At 39.2% G+C, this 14,627-nt stretch overlaps 1 protein-coding gene across 1 annotated transcript in view; it reads right to left on the bottom strand.

The window, feature by feature from the left end:
- CNPY1 (canopy FGF signaling regulator 1) overlaps positions 1-14,627 on the bottom strand; it is a 148,154-nt gene that overhangs the window by 125,913 nt on the left and 7,614 nt on the right. The gene's annotated exons all lie outside the window — the stretch shown is intronic.

Raw genomic sequence — 14,627 nt, 5'->3', positions numbered from 1 at the left:
TGATGTAAGATATTAGTCTATACCTAGTTTCTGCCAGACTGCATTCCAGTTTTCCCAACAATTTTACCAAATAGTGAATTCTTACACCAAAAGCTTAAATCTTAGTATTTGTCAAACACAAGGTTATTGTAATCATTTACTACTGTGTATTGTATGTCTATTCTGTTCCACTGATCTACCTTTCTATTTCTTACTCAGTACCAGATAGTTTTGATAATTACTGCCTTATAATGTAGGTTAAAATCTGATACTGCTAGTCCTTCTTTCTTTCCATTCTTCTGTTAATTTCTTTAATATTCTTGACCTTTTGTTCTTCCAAATGAATTTTGTTATTATTTTTTCTAGCTCAAAATAATATTTTGGTAATTTAATTGGATGGCATTGAATGAGTAGATTAGCTTAAGTAGAATTGTCATTTTTACTTTATTGGCTCTGCCCACCCATGAACAATTAATATTTCTTCAACTATTTAAATCTAACTTTATTTATATAAAAAGTGTTCTATAATTATATTATGCAGCTCCTGGGTTTGTCTTGGCAGATCTACTCCTAGATACTTTATGCTATTATTTTAAATGGGGTATCTCTTACTATGTCTTCTTGTAGGGTTTTGTTGGTGATATATAGAAATGCTGATGATTTATATAGATTTATTTTGTATCCTACAACTTTGCTAAAATTATTAATTGTTTCCACTAGTTTTTTAGTTGAATCTCTAGGATTTTCTGAGCATATCATCTGCAAAAGAGATAGTTTTATTACTTCATTGCCCATTCTGATTAATTCCACTTCTTTTTCTTCTCTTATTGCTATTGCTAGCATTTCTAATACAATATTGAATAATATTGCTAATAATGGGCATCCTTGTCTCACTCCTAATCTTATTTGGAAGGTTTCTAGCTAGACCTGTTACAAATAATGCTTGTTGATGGTTTTAGGTAGATGCTTATCATTTTAAGGGAAAAAATCCACTTATACCTATGCTTTCAAGTTTTTGAATAGGAATGAGTGTTGCATTTTGTCAAAATCTTTTTCTGAATCTACTGACATAATCATATTTTTGTTACTTTTGTTACTGATATAATCAATCATGTTAATAGTTTTCCTTATATTAAACCATCTCTGCCTTCTGGTATAAATCCCACATAATCACAATGTATAATCTTTATGATGTATTGTTGTAGTCTCCTAGCTAGTACTTTATTTAGGATTTTTGGGTCAATATTAATTAGTGAAATTGGTTTGTAATTTTCTTTTTCTGTTTTTACTCCTTCTGGTTTAGGTATCAGCACCATATTTGTTTCATAAAAGAAGTTTATTGTCACATTTTTAGGAGAGAGTAGAGAGATGGTAGTGCTAGAACTTTATTCTACCCTCCATTGTAACGGTTCTTCCATTCGTGCCTCATTTGTATGAGATAATTGATCTATTTTATCTCTCCCTACCCAATTTTATTTTTTAGGATCATCTCATCATAATTAACTCAACCCCAAGCCTTCTATCTATGTAAACTCTTTCAAACTACCCTAGTAATGATAACATTCTTAAGAGTTACAGATAACTCTATCCCATATAAGAAGGAAACAGTTTGTTAGCTTTAGCAATAAGAGAAGAAAAAGAAATTGAAGGAATTAGAATAGGCAAAGAAGAAACTAAGATATCACTCTTTGCAGATGATATGATGATTTACTAAAAGAATCTTTGTTGCATTGGCTTTGTTTATACAAAACCTTTTCAATTTAACATAGTCAAAATTATCCATTTTGCATTTTATAATGCTCTCTATCTCTTGTTGGGTCATGAATTCTTCCTTTTCCCATAAATCTAACAAGTAAACTATTCCTTGCTCTCCCAAATTGCTTATAGTATCAGCCTTTATTCCTAAATCATGAGCCCATTTTGACTTTATTTTGGTATACGGTGTAAGATTAGGAGGGAAGCAGAAAATTGGGAGAAAATCTTTACAACCAGTGTCTCTGATAAAGGCCTCATATCTAAAATATACAGGGAACTGAGCCAAATTTATAGGAACAGGCAGTTTTCAGAGGAAGAAATTAAAGATATCTATAGGCAGATGGAAAAAATGCTCTAAATCACTATTGATTAGAGAAATGCGAATCAAAACAACTCTTAGGTACCACATCTGTCCTGTCAGATTGGCTAACATAGGAAAATGATAAATGCTGGAGAGGATGTGGGAAAATTAGAACACTGTTACACTGCTGGTGGAGTTGTGAACTGATCCAGCCATTCTGGAGAGCAATTTGGAACTATGCCCAAAGGGCTATAAAAATGTTCCTACCCTTTGACCCAGCAATACCATTTCTAGGGCCATATCCCAAAGAGATCACACAAGTGGGAAAGGGACCCATATGTACAAAAATATTTATAGCAGCTCTTTTTGTGGTAGTAAAGAACTGGAAATCAAGGGGATGCCCATCAATTGGGGAATGGCTAAACAAGTTGTGGTATATGAATTTAATGGAATACTATTGTGCTATAAGAAATGGGGAACATACGGACTTCATAACAACCTGGAAAGACTTACATGATATGATGCTGAGTGAGGGGAGCAGAACTAGGAGGACATTGTACATAACCACAGACATATCACTTCTGTGATGACTAACTTTGATAGACCTGGCTCTTCTCAGCAATACAAGGTTCAAAGACAGCTCCAAAGGACTCATGATGGAAAGAGCTATCTACATCCAGAGAAAGAACTATGGAGTCTGAATGCAGATTGAGGCAAACTATTTACTCTCTTTTTTTCCCTTCTTTTTTGGTTTTGTTTCTTCTTTCTCATGATTCATTCCATTTGTCATAATTCTTTACAACTTGACTATTGTGTAAATAAGTTTAATGTGAAGGTATATGTAGAACATATATCAGATTCCATACAGTCTTCAGGGGAGAGCGGGGAGGGGAAGGAGGGGAAGAAAATTTGGAATTCAAAAAGTTGTGGAACTGAGTGTTGTAAACTAAAAATAAAAAATCTTAAAAAAAAGAAGTAAACAGTTTGACTTTATTAAATCCCTTATAATTGATCTTTCATGTATATTTTCTTATATTTCTCCTAATTCTTGTAGCTAAAGTTTTCCATTTGGTTTTGGTCTTTTCCTCAAGAATACATGAAAGTCCTTTAATTAAATAAATATCCATTTTGTCCTTCATTTTGCTCTTCAGAATATCCATGCTCTTCAGTCTTTTAATGTAGAAGCTGCTAAGTCTTGCGTCATTCTGACTGTAGCTCCACAATATTTAAATTGTTTCTTTCTAGTTGTATGTAGTATTTACTCCTTGACCTGAGAGCTTCAAAAATTGCCTATAATGTCCTTGTGAGTTTTCATCTTGGGATCTTTTTTCAGGCAATGATCAGTGGATTTTTAAAATTTCTACTTTACCCTCTAGTTCTAAAACTTCAACAGTCTCTTTTTTTTAAGTCATTACTTTCAGGTAGCCCAACAATTCTTTGATTTTTCTCTCCTTGATCTGTTTTCCAGGACAGTTGCTTTTGTAATGAGATATTTTAGAGTCTCTTCTATTTTTTCATTCTTTTGATTTTGCTTCATTATTTCTTGATGTCTTATGAGCTCATCTTCCCTTTACCCAATTCTAATTTTTAAGGAGTTATTTTCTTCTATAAGTTTTTGGATCTCTTTTTCATTGGTTGACTTTCTTTTCCTAATTTTCTTGATTTTCTTTCATGACCCTTTCACCCCTAATTTTTCCTCAACCACTCTTATTTGATTTTAAAGTCCTTTTTAAGCTCTTCCAAGAATTCTTTTTGAGCTTGTGACTATTTTACACTTTTTTTTTAGGATTTAGAAGTAGCTGTTTTGACTTCACTGTCTTCTTCTGAGTTTGAACCTGATTTTCTCTATCACCATAGTAGCTAATTGTGGTCTGGTTCTTTCTCTTTTGCTTACTCATTTTTAGCAGCTATTTCTTGGCTGTTACATTTATGTTAGAGTTGAACTCTAGTCCTGAGGTGTGGGGGATAATGTCTCAGGCTTCATTTTTTTCCTGCTGTTATTTTCTGAGTTCTGTCCAGGGGGCTGACCTCAGGTACTCCTCTCTCCCCCTGAGCTATGACCAGGGCCCCTGGCAACATTGTCACCATAAACACTCTTACTCCTTGCTGTCCCTCTAGTGGCTGCAAGCTTCAGCTCAACCCTCTGCCCTGGAACCAAAACCAGGGATTCTGCTCTCCTGTAAGTGACCACAGCCAGCAGCCCCTGGGCAACTGTGCTATCAGTGTTTTCTTGTTCCTCCTTGTCCACAGCCACAGGCACAGCATCTGTGCACCTGGGCCCCACATCCAGTGCCAGCTAGTGAAGAGCCCTGCACTCTCCCCCTGATCCCCATACTGTCCATGGGGCTAAAGAACCTGAAGCTGAGGCTTCACACAGCTGCCCCCAAGGGCTTGTTGTTTGTTGATCCGGTTTGTTGATTCAGTACTGGAGGTATTTGCACTTCAATCAAGTCAGACTGTGACCCTGGGGATCTCAGGTCTTTCCTAATATCCTTTCAAGTTGTCTTAAGCTGAACAACTACTTTATCCCCACTTTTAATTATTTCTGCCACTGTAAATTTCACTTTAAGGCATTCCTTTAAATTATTTGCAGGGAAATTTGGGAGAACCAGGTAATCTTCTGCTTTATTTTTGCTATCTTCCCAGAATCCCTTCTTATTTGCAATTTCTCTGACATGAATTCCCCTTCCCAACTCAGTGCTTTTGCACTGTCTGGCATGCCTGAATGCTTTCCCTTCTCACTCACACCTCTTAGCTTTTTCTTTTCTTTTTTTTTCCCTTCCTTCAAGATTCAGTTCACTTTACAACTTCTATGGAAGGCCTTTCCCAGTTGCCTCCTTCCCCCACCTCCACAATCTCTCACATTCCCTCTGATATTACTTTCCATATACTCTCTCTATATCTTATATATGATTGGAGTTCAGGAAAGAGGTTAGGGCTGTATATAGATATCTGGGAATCATCAGTAAAGATATAACAACTGAACCTATGGTTGCTGATGAGATCTCCAACCATTATAACATAGAAGTGATCATAAAGCCTTCGCTTAAAGACCTTTGGTGAAGGGGGAACTCACTACTTCCCAAAGCAGCCCATTCTGTTTTTGGATAGTCCTAAGAAGTTTCCTGACATCAAACCTAAATTTTCAACTTCTACCCACTGGTTTGAGTTCTACTCCCTGGTGCCAAGTGGAATAAGTCTAATTGTTCTACCTTATGACAGCCCCTTCAAACACTTGAAGAAGGGGACCCCTAAGTACCCTCTGTACCCCCTACGTACCCCATGTACCCCCATAAGTCTTCTCCTCTCCAGGCTAAACATCCTCATTTCTTTCAACTAACCCACATACTACATAAACATGAATCCCTTCACCATCCATTTGCCCTCCTCTGGACATTCTCCAGATAATTTTTCCTAAAATGGGATGCCCAGATGAAACATGATATTTCAAAGTGGTATATTAGAGCAGGGTACAACAGGACTATCACTGCCTTTTTTAAATAAAAACTTAGTATTTTATTTTTCCCCCAATTACATGTAAAAACAATTTTAAGTCGGGGCAGAGCCAAGATGGCAGCTGGTAAGCAGGAACTAGTGTGAGCTCTGTACTGAGTCCCTCTAAAAACCTATAAAAAATGGCTCTGAACCAATTCTAGAATGGCAGAACCCACAAAACAGCAGAGGGAAGCAGGGCTCTAGCCCAGGACAGCCTGGATGGTCTCTGGGTGAGGTCTATCCCACACGGAGCTGGGAGCTGGGAGCTGGGAACGGAGTGGAGCAGAACCCAGCCTGAACGGCGTGGACCATCCAGACCAGAAGCCGGGCGGAGGGGGCCCTAGCGCCCTGAATCAGTGAGCTGCAGCAGTTACCAGACTTCTTAACCCACAAACACCAAAGACTGCAGAGAGGGTTAGTGGGAAAAGCTGCCGGAGTAGAAGGAGTTCGCGGTTCGGCTTCCAGCCCTGGGGGCAGCGGAGGTGGGGCAGCTACAGCTGTTGTTACTTCCTGCTCCAGGCCCACCTGGTGGGAGGAATTAAGTGGCGGATCAGAGCAGGAGTGCACGGCCTGCCAAAGATCTAAGCCCAGTTCGGGTTGGGGGTTGGGGAAGGAGCAGTGCTGGTGTGGCAGAGCTGGCACCTCCCCACCCAAACGTGGAACATAGAACTCGTTAGTCTACAAGCAGTCATACCCCACTGAAAAACTCAAAGGTCAAGTTAGTTGGCTGGGAATATGGCCAGGCAGTGAAAACGCACCAGGGTTCAGTCTCAGACTTTGCATTCTTTCTTTGCTGACAAAGAAGACCAAAACATACAGCCTAAAGAAGTCAATAAAGTGCAAGAGCCTACACCAACAGCCTCCAAGAAAAACATGAACTGGTCCCAGGCCATGGAAGAGCTCAAAAAGGATTTGGAAAAGCAAGTTAGAGAAGTAGGGGAAAAATTGGGAAGAGAAATGAGAAGGATGCGAGAAAACCATGAAAAACAAGTCAATGACTTGCTAAAGGAGACCCAAAAAAATACCAAAAAATACACTGAAGAAAACAACACCTTAAAAAATAGACTAACTCAAATGGCAAAAGAGCTCCAAAAAGCCAATGAGGAGAAGAATGCCTTGAAAGGCAGAATTAGCCAAATGGAAAAGGAGGTCCAAAAGACCACTGAAGAAAATACTACTTTAAAAATTAGATTGGAGCAAGTGGAAGCTAGTGATTTTATGAGAAATCAAGATATTATAAAACAGAACCAAAGGAATGAAAAATGGAAGATAATGTGAAATATCTCATTGGAAAAACCACTGACCTGGAAAATAGATCCAGGAGAGATAATTTAAAAATTATTGGACTACCTGAAAGCCATGATCAAAAAAAGAGCCTAGATAGCATCTTTCAAGAAATTATCAAGGAGAACTTCCCTGATATTCTAGAGCCACAGGGCAAAATAGAAATTGAAAGAATCCATCGATCACCTCCTCAAATAGATCCCAAAAAGAAATCTCCCAGGAATATTGTTGCCAAATTCCAGAGCTCCCAGATCAAGGAGAAAATACTGCAAGCAGCCAGAAAGAAACAATTTGAGTATTGTGGAAACCCAATCAGAATAACCCAAGATCTGGCAGCCTCTACATTAAGAGATCAAAGGGCTTGGAATACGATATTCTGGAGGTCAATGGAGCTAGGATTAAAACCTAGAATCACCTACCCAGCAAAACTGAGTATCATGCTCCAAGGCAAAATATGGATTTTCAATAAAATAGAGGACTTTCAAGCTTTCTCAGTGAAAAGACCAGAACTGAATAGAAAATTTGACTTTCAAACACAAGAATCAAGAGAAGCATGAAAACGTAATCAAGAAAAAGAACAAGAAAAAGAAATTGCAAGGGACTTACTAAAGGTGAACTGTTTTGTTGACATTCCTACATGGAAAAATGATGTGTATGATTCATGAGACCTCAGTATTAGGGTAGCTGAAAGGAATATGCACACATATATGTTTATGTATATATATGGGTGAATGTGTATGTATGCATATATCTATGTGTGTATGTATATATATATATATATGTAGAGAGAGAGAGAGAGAGAGAGAGAATGACAGGGAGAGAGGGGACACAGGGTGAGTTGAAGATGAAGGGAAGATATCTAAACGAAATAAAATCAAATTAAGGGATGAGAGAGGAACATACTGAGAGAGGGAGATAAGGAGAGATAGAATGGGGTGGATTATCTCCCATAAAGGTGGCAAGAGGAAACAGTTCTGTGGGAGGAGGGGAGAGGGCGGATGAGGGGGGAATGAGTGAACATTGCTCTCATCAGATTTGGCCTAAGAAGGGAATACCATACATACCCAATTGGGAATCTTACCCCACAGGAAAGAAGAGGGAAGAAGATAAAAAAAAATGGGGGGATGATGGAGGGGAGGGCAGATGGGGGTGGAGGTAGTCAAAAACAAACACTTTCAAAAGGGGACAGGGTCAAGGGAGAAAATTCAATAAAGGGGGATGGGTTGGGAAGGAGCAAAATATAGTTAGTCTTTCACAACATGAGTATTGTGGAAGGGTTATACATAATGATACACATGTGGCCTATGTTGAATTGTTTGACTTCTTAGGGAGGGTGGGTGGGAAGGGAAGAGGGGAGAGAATTTGGAACTCAAAGTTTTAAAAACAGATGTTCAAAAACAAACAAAAATGTTTTTGCATGCAACAAGAAAATAAGATACACAGGCAATGGGGTGTAAAAATTTATCTTGCCCTACAAGAAAGGAAGGGAAAAGGGGATGGGAGGGGAGTGGGGTGACAGAGGGGAGCGCTGACTGGGGAACAAGGCAACCAGAATATACACCATCTTGGAGTGGGGGGGAGGGTGGAAATGGGGAGAAAATTTGTAATCCAAACTCTTGTGAAAATCAATGCTGAAAACTAAATATGTTAAATAAATTTAAAAAAATAAGTTTAAAAAAAAACAATTTTAAACATTTGTTTTTTAAAATTTTTGAGTTCCAAATTCTCTCCTTACCTCTCCTTGCCATTGAGAAGGCAAGCAATTTGATATAGGTTATCCATGTGCAGTCATGCAAAATACATTTCCATGTCAGTCATGTTGTGAAAGAAAACACTGATAAAAACAAAAATAAAGAAAAATAAAGAAAGTAAAGAAAAAGTATGCTTCAATCTGCATTTAGACTCCATCGGTTCTTTCTCTAGAGAGGGATAGCATGTTTCATCATAAATCCTTCAAATTTGTCTTGGATCACTGTATTTCTCAGAATAGCTAACCCATTCACAATTGGTCATCATGCAACATTGCTGCTACTTTATACAACGTTCTCCTGGTTCTACTCATTTTATTTTGCATCAGTTCATGTAAGTCTTTCCAGGTTTTTCTGAGAGCATCCTGCTTATCATTTCTTATAGCACGGTAGTATTCCATCACAATCATAAACAAGAACTTATTCAGTCATTCCCCAGTGGATGGATATCCTCTCAATTTCCAATTCTTTGCCACCTCAAAAAGAGTTGTTAAAAATATTTTGTACATATAGATCCTTTTCCTTTTCTTCTTCAATCTCTTTGGGATACAGACCTAGTAGTGATATTGATGGCTTGGTCAAAGGATAGGTATGTTTTGTAACCCTTTGAGCATAGTTCCAAATTGCCATAGAGAATGAATCAGTATATCACTTCTCCAACTGCTATGATTGCCTTCTTCCTAGTTTCTATGCCTCTCTTAATGCAGCCTAAGACTGCTTTAACTTTCCTAGCTGCCATATCATACTGCTGACTTATGTCAAGCTTGCTGCCGAATAAGACATCTAGACATTTTCCAGGCAAACTGCTGTCCTTTCTAGTCATACCTCCTCCATCTCCTATTCGTAAAATTGACTTTTTTGAATCTAACTACTTTTGTGTAGGAGTTGGGAGACAAGGGTTCAGACTGGTGATTTTATCAGTGTAGTGAAATTTCAGTGCAGGAATTCCCTCCAATGAAGTAGATGGGCAACTCGTTAGGAACAGATAATTTCTAGAGAACTGCCTAGGGCACTGAGAATTACATCACCTGCCTATGGTCACATAGATAACATATAGAATGTAACCTTCTAGAGGCCATGGACTGTTTTCATTTTTGTCTCTGTACCCCTAAGATCTGTCACAATGCTGGTACATTTGCAACAGTTCTATGATTTCACTGCTAGAGATAAATGCTGGTGTGTAAATTCCCTCTACCATTGTAGATCCACAACTACCTCTTGAGAGATCACATGTACCTCTATTAAATTTAATCTTATTAGATTTGGTACGACTTTGTAGCCTATCGAGATATGTTTGGAACCTGACTCTGCTTTCCAATGTTAGCTTTTTCTTCCAAGCTTTGTGTTATCTGAAAATTTGATAAGGGTACCATCTAGGCCTGTATCCAAGTCATTGATAAAACTGTTAAACAGCACAGGGCCAAGTACTGATACCTGAGGGTGCAAGTTGAGTGAATAAATAAGGTAAATGTAATTAAGCAGGACTGTTTATTACACAGACATAAATATGAGCTAATTTTCTATGTAATAATTTCTTAACTTATCATTGACTCCAGCAACTGACAAGCTAGTTATCATATATTTCTCCTCTTCTTCTCCCTTAAAGTCCCTGGGAAAAGCATCTATACTCTCTGCCTCCAATTCCTTTCCTCTCACTCTTTCCTAAATCCTCTGTAATCTGGCTTTCAACTTCATCATTCAATTGAAACTCTCCAAGTCACCAATGATCTCTTGATTACTACAACTACTGGCCTTTTCTTCTTGGCTTCTCTGCCATGTTCACCACAGTCAATCAGCATCTTCTCCTGGATACTCGCACCTCTCTAGGTTTTTGTGACATCGTTCTTCTTTGCCTAACTATGCTTCAGTCTCCTTGGCTGGTTCTTTATTCATGGGTATCTAACTATGTCTGTTTCCCAAGGCTCTGCCCTGGGCTTTCTTTCCTTCTCCCTCTACATTATAATGGTTGGAGATCTCATCAGATCCCATGGGTTCAATTATTATATCTATACTGATGATTCCTAGATCTATCTATACAGCCCCAACCTCCTTCCTGAACTTCAATGTCTTATCACCAACTGCCTTTTGGACTTCTTGAACTGTATATCATGTAAGCATCTTAAAATTAATGTGTCCAAAACAGAACTCATTATCTTTCCCCCAAAACCCTCCCCTCTTCCAAATTTCCCTTTTACTAAAACCATCATCTTCTCAGTAATTCAGATGCATAGCCTCAATGTCATCCTCTACTTCTCTCCCACACTCACTCCATATATCCCTTTTATTGTCAGATCTTGTCTTTTCTATCTTCACATCTCTCACTTACTTTCCCTTCTCTCCACTAACACAGTGGCCACACTGGAACAGGCTGTTGTCACTCCATGCCTAGACTATTTTAGTTGCTTGCTGATTGGCTTCCCTGTCTCAAATCTCTCTCTGCTCCAGGCTATATTATATTCAGTAGCTAAAGTGACCTTCTTAAATCCACATGCCTAACCATGTCCCCACCCTAATGAACAAACCTCAGTGGTTACCTACTACCTACAGGATCAAATATAAAATGCTGTTTGTCATTTAAAGTCCTTCACAATGTGGTCTCTTTCTATTTTCCAAGGCTTCTTACAATGTACCCCTCCCATTTCTCTACAGTCCAGTGACACTGGCCTATTTGCTGTTTCTTGTACTTGACACACCATATCTGGATTCAATGTCTTTGTACTCAGTACCCTGTTCCTGAAATGCTCTCTTTCCTTGCCTCTGCCTACTGGCTTCCCCTGTTTTCTACAAGACTCAGGCCAACTCCCACCTTCTGCAGATCCCCCTACTTATATAAGTATTACATAGTACTGGCAGAAGCACAAATGTAGCTCCATTCTTTTCAGATCACCGCAAAGTTCTCCTTTCTCTCCACATTTGTTTGAATCAAGATTCCTGGCTCTTTGCCTTCTTTTCAGTAGCCCTCTTAGCTAAACCTTATGGTTAACTGATGTGGCAAACTACCTACTTACAATAAATCAATCAACAAACGTTTATTAAGCACCTCTCTGGGTCAAGAAGGGAACATTGTGGTTGGCAAAGAAAATAAAGTAGCCATGTTTCTACAGAATTTAAATGATTAAGCCCTGGATGAATTTCAGCAGCCCTAGAATAAGAGATTGAAAGCCAGGAGCTGCCTGGGGAAGAGACCTCTGCAGGGAGAAGAAGGGAATTTCTCTTCTATCCCCTCACTCCCACCCTGGAGGAGACATTTCATCTAGCAAGGAGCAGAGACATATACTCCAGATAGATAGAGATTAAGAAAAGTATTCATCCAATAAAGGAAAGAGGTTCCAGGAGTGCACCTCCTGGCTGCAGAAAAGAGAGTCAGACTGTAGAGAAGAGCAGACCCTGAGAACGCAGGTGAGATGCTGCACCCAAGGCGAGTTGCAGGAGGACTTAGCAAAGAAAAGACTTCCAGGCCCTACAAGACCAGGAGTTATGAGCTGCCTTTGCCACATGTGAATCTCGTCTTGCAAATGTTCTTCTCCAAGGTTAAGCCCACTCTTCCTGTGGACACTGTATTTCTGGGACAATGAATTCCATTTTGAGGAGGGAAATGTTTAATAACTCCTCTTCTTTCTGTGCCATGTAAATGCCTTTACTAACTATCTACTAATAAGTGAGACTACTGGCTGATTGTTAATGGAATATATACCACTGCGGGGTGGGTGGCTTATAATAGATAGTTTTAGGAATACGATTCTACAGGGTTACCCTTGAACCAGTCACCTTCTGGAGACTCCACCCATTAGTGTGAGTCCATATTGGGTGAGTGGCCCAGAGGGAGTGAGTCACAGGTAACTTGGGGAGAAAGTACGCTAGATACCAGGTGAGTTCTACCCTCATTTCACTTTGCCTTTGATCTCCAGATATCTCACTTTGATTCCTTATCCAGTAAACTCTCAGTCCCTACTAGACAGTGGGGATTATTTTATTTAGCTGATAAGACACGTGGACACGAGATGAAATCAAATCATTTAATGAGTTCCATTGTTCTCATTTCACCTATTGCTGAGCTCCAGGTATCTCCCTCCCTCAACTTCTCTTAACATTCAGTTCTCTGTCCTTGGAAGCAACTCCTGGCTTGATGTAGGAGTCTCCTCTACGATGCCCCCAGGAAGTGGCTGTCTACTATCTGATTGGGGACTGTCATTTCCACACTACATGAGTACTATTGAATATCCATATAGGCATAGGTGGCTGGAAGAATATAAACTCACTTTGGTTCTTACTTCATATATCCCAAAGGGTTTTGAAAACTACAAAATGAGGTGGTGTTATTACCTAAGTATGTGGCTTTAATAACAAAAGAAAGCCACCAAGAAGAATAGGAGAGGAACTGAAACATGGGGACACAGAGTGACGCACAGGATTCCCAAGTCTCTGCTATGTCCTGTTCACCAAAACGCTGGATGTAAGAATCTCCATATGGTTCATGGTTAAAAAAAACAACTGAAAGGCAACTTTTATCAAGGCTTCTTCAAGGTATTAGCTTGAGTTATCTCAACAATTAACTTTCTAATCATCTATAGTTTTAACATTAGACCTCTCCATCACTACCACAAAAAATCTCATAAGCAGTTTATCAGCTCAAACAAGGAATTTAATCAACAAAATTAGACCCCAGCTAGACCTCTTATCTATTCAGTTACATGGTTTCAGTCTGAATGCTTAGAAATTAAAGTGGCTATTTTTCTACTCTCTGATGTGTTCTATGAGAGGACTCTTCTATACCTTTTCATCATGCTCTCCTTTTCTGCAGTTCCTTCTCTCCCTTCCACCTTTGCCTCTTCTAAAAAGCCCACCATGACTTTTCCGCATCTTACTGAGCACTCTTTCTGACCTCCTGCAAGTTTTATAATCTCTACAGACAATTTAGCCCTTCATCATACATTGTTTTAATTGGTTGTTATGCTTGATTTGTTTTAATATTATTTCCCCAACTAGATATTTTAAACTTCTTATCCCTCACAGTACCTCGAGTGGTATTGTTATTCACATGCTATTTACTTGTTATTCACCTGGTCGTAATCAAGAAATGCTAGCTAATCCATTGATAAACTGAGTTGTAGAATGCATCCCCTGGCCTCTCTGCTGTTGGCAAGTGTATGCCTACTATGAAGCAGCTAACGTCCACTTCCCTCCCTCTGCTGGTCATAAGCCATGTGCTGTGTGTAGAGCACCCAGTTGGCACTAACTCCATAAACACCACTGAGACAGGCACATGTTATCTCCATCCTTTTGTTCCTGACTGCTAGAGCTGCAGACAAGATGAGATTTCACATCTTAAGTTTCTCCTGGACTCTCCTTCCCCCAGATGTGCATTTCATAAATCTGTCCTGGTAGATAAGGTAACATAAGGTTCATGATGACACTGCCAGTACTCGTCTTTGTCTTTCTTAATTAGATGTTTAATTTAAAACTTAACACTGGCTATTGATACAACCATCTAGACTTTCTCAGGAACTATATACATTTAAATTAATTTCAGAACCTAAAATATCCTAATTATTTAGACATTCTCTCTCTAAGTCCTCATCAGGATTCTGTTTGTCCATTCATTTTCCTTCATGCTTCTCTCTGGCCTTTCTTCCTGCCCTGCTGCTCTGCAGCAGCATCTACTGGACCTTCTCAATATAGGCTCTTTTGCCCTTTTAGCATAATGCTTTGGATCATGCATTGATTGTTCCAGTTGGATCAGCTGTGCCTGATTCACTGCACCACGGTCAGGTCACATAACCCCTGAGGGCCAGCATCTCATGAACTTGGACACAAGCAGGCCCCACTGAGAAGAAAAGAGCTCTGAAGAGTTTCTTGAGGCTTCAACTGCTGTTAACCTTGTGATATATTCATTCCCGCTATTCTCATAGACTCTTCTACGGGGCCTAAGATATCAGGCAGCATGAAACCTAGCTCAGCAGGGGAGCAGCAGCCCAGTGCATGGAGCGAGGAGCCAGGAAGATTTCAGTTCGTTTTGGCCTCAGTCACTTCACCTCTCTACCTCATTTTCTTAGAATGGAGAATAG

This window comes from Trichosurus vulpecula, chromosome 5 (assembly GCF_011100635.1).
Source record: "Trichosurus vulpecula isolate mTriVul1 chromosome 5, mTriVul1.pri, whole genome shotgun sequence".
NCBI lineage: Eukaryota > Metazoa > Chordata > Mammalia > Diprotodontia > Phalangeridae > Trichosurus > Trichosurus vulpecula.
The sequence above is the reverse complement of the archived record's forward strand: the minus strand, read 5'-3'. Positions and strand labels throughout refer to the sequence as shown.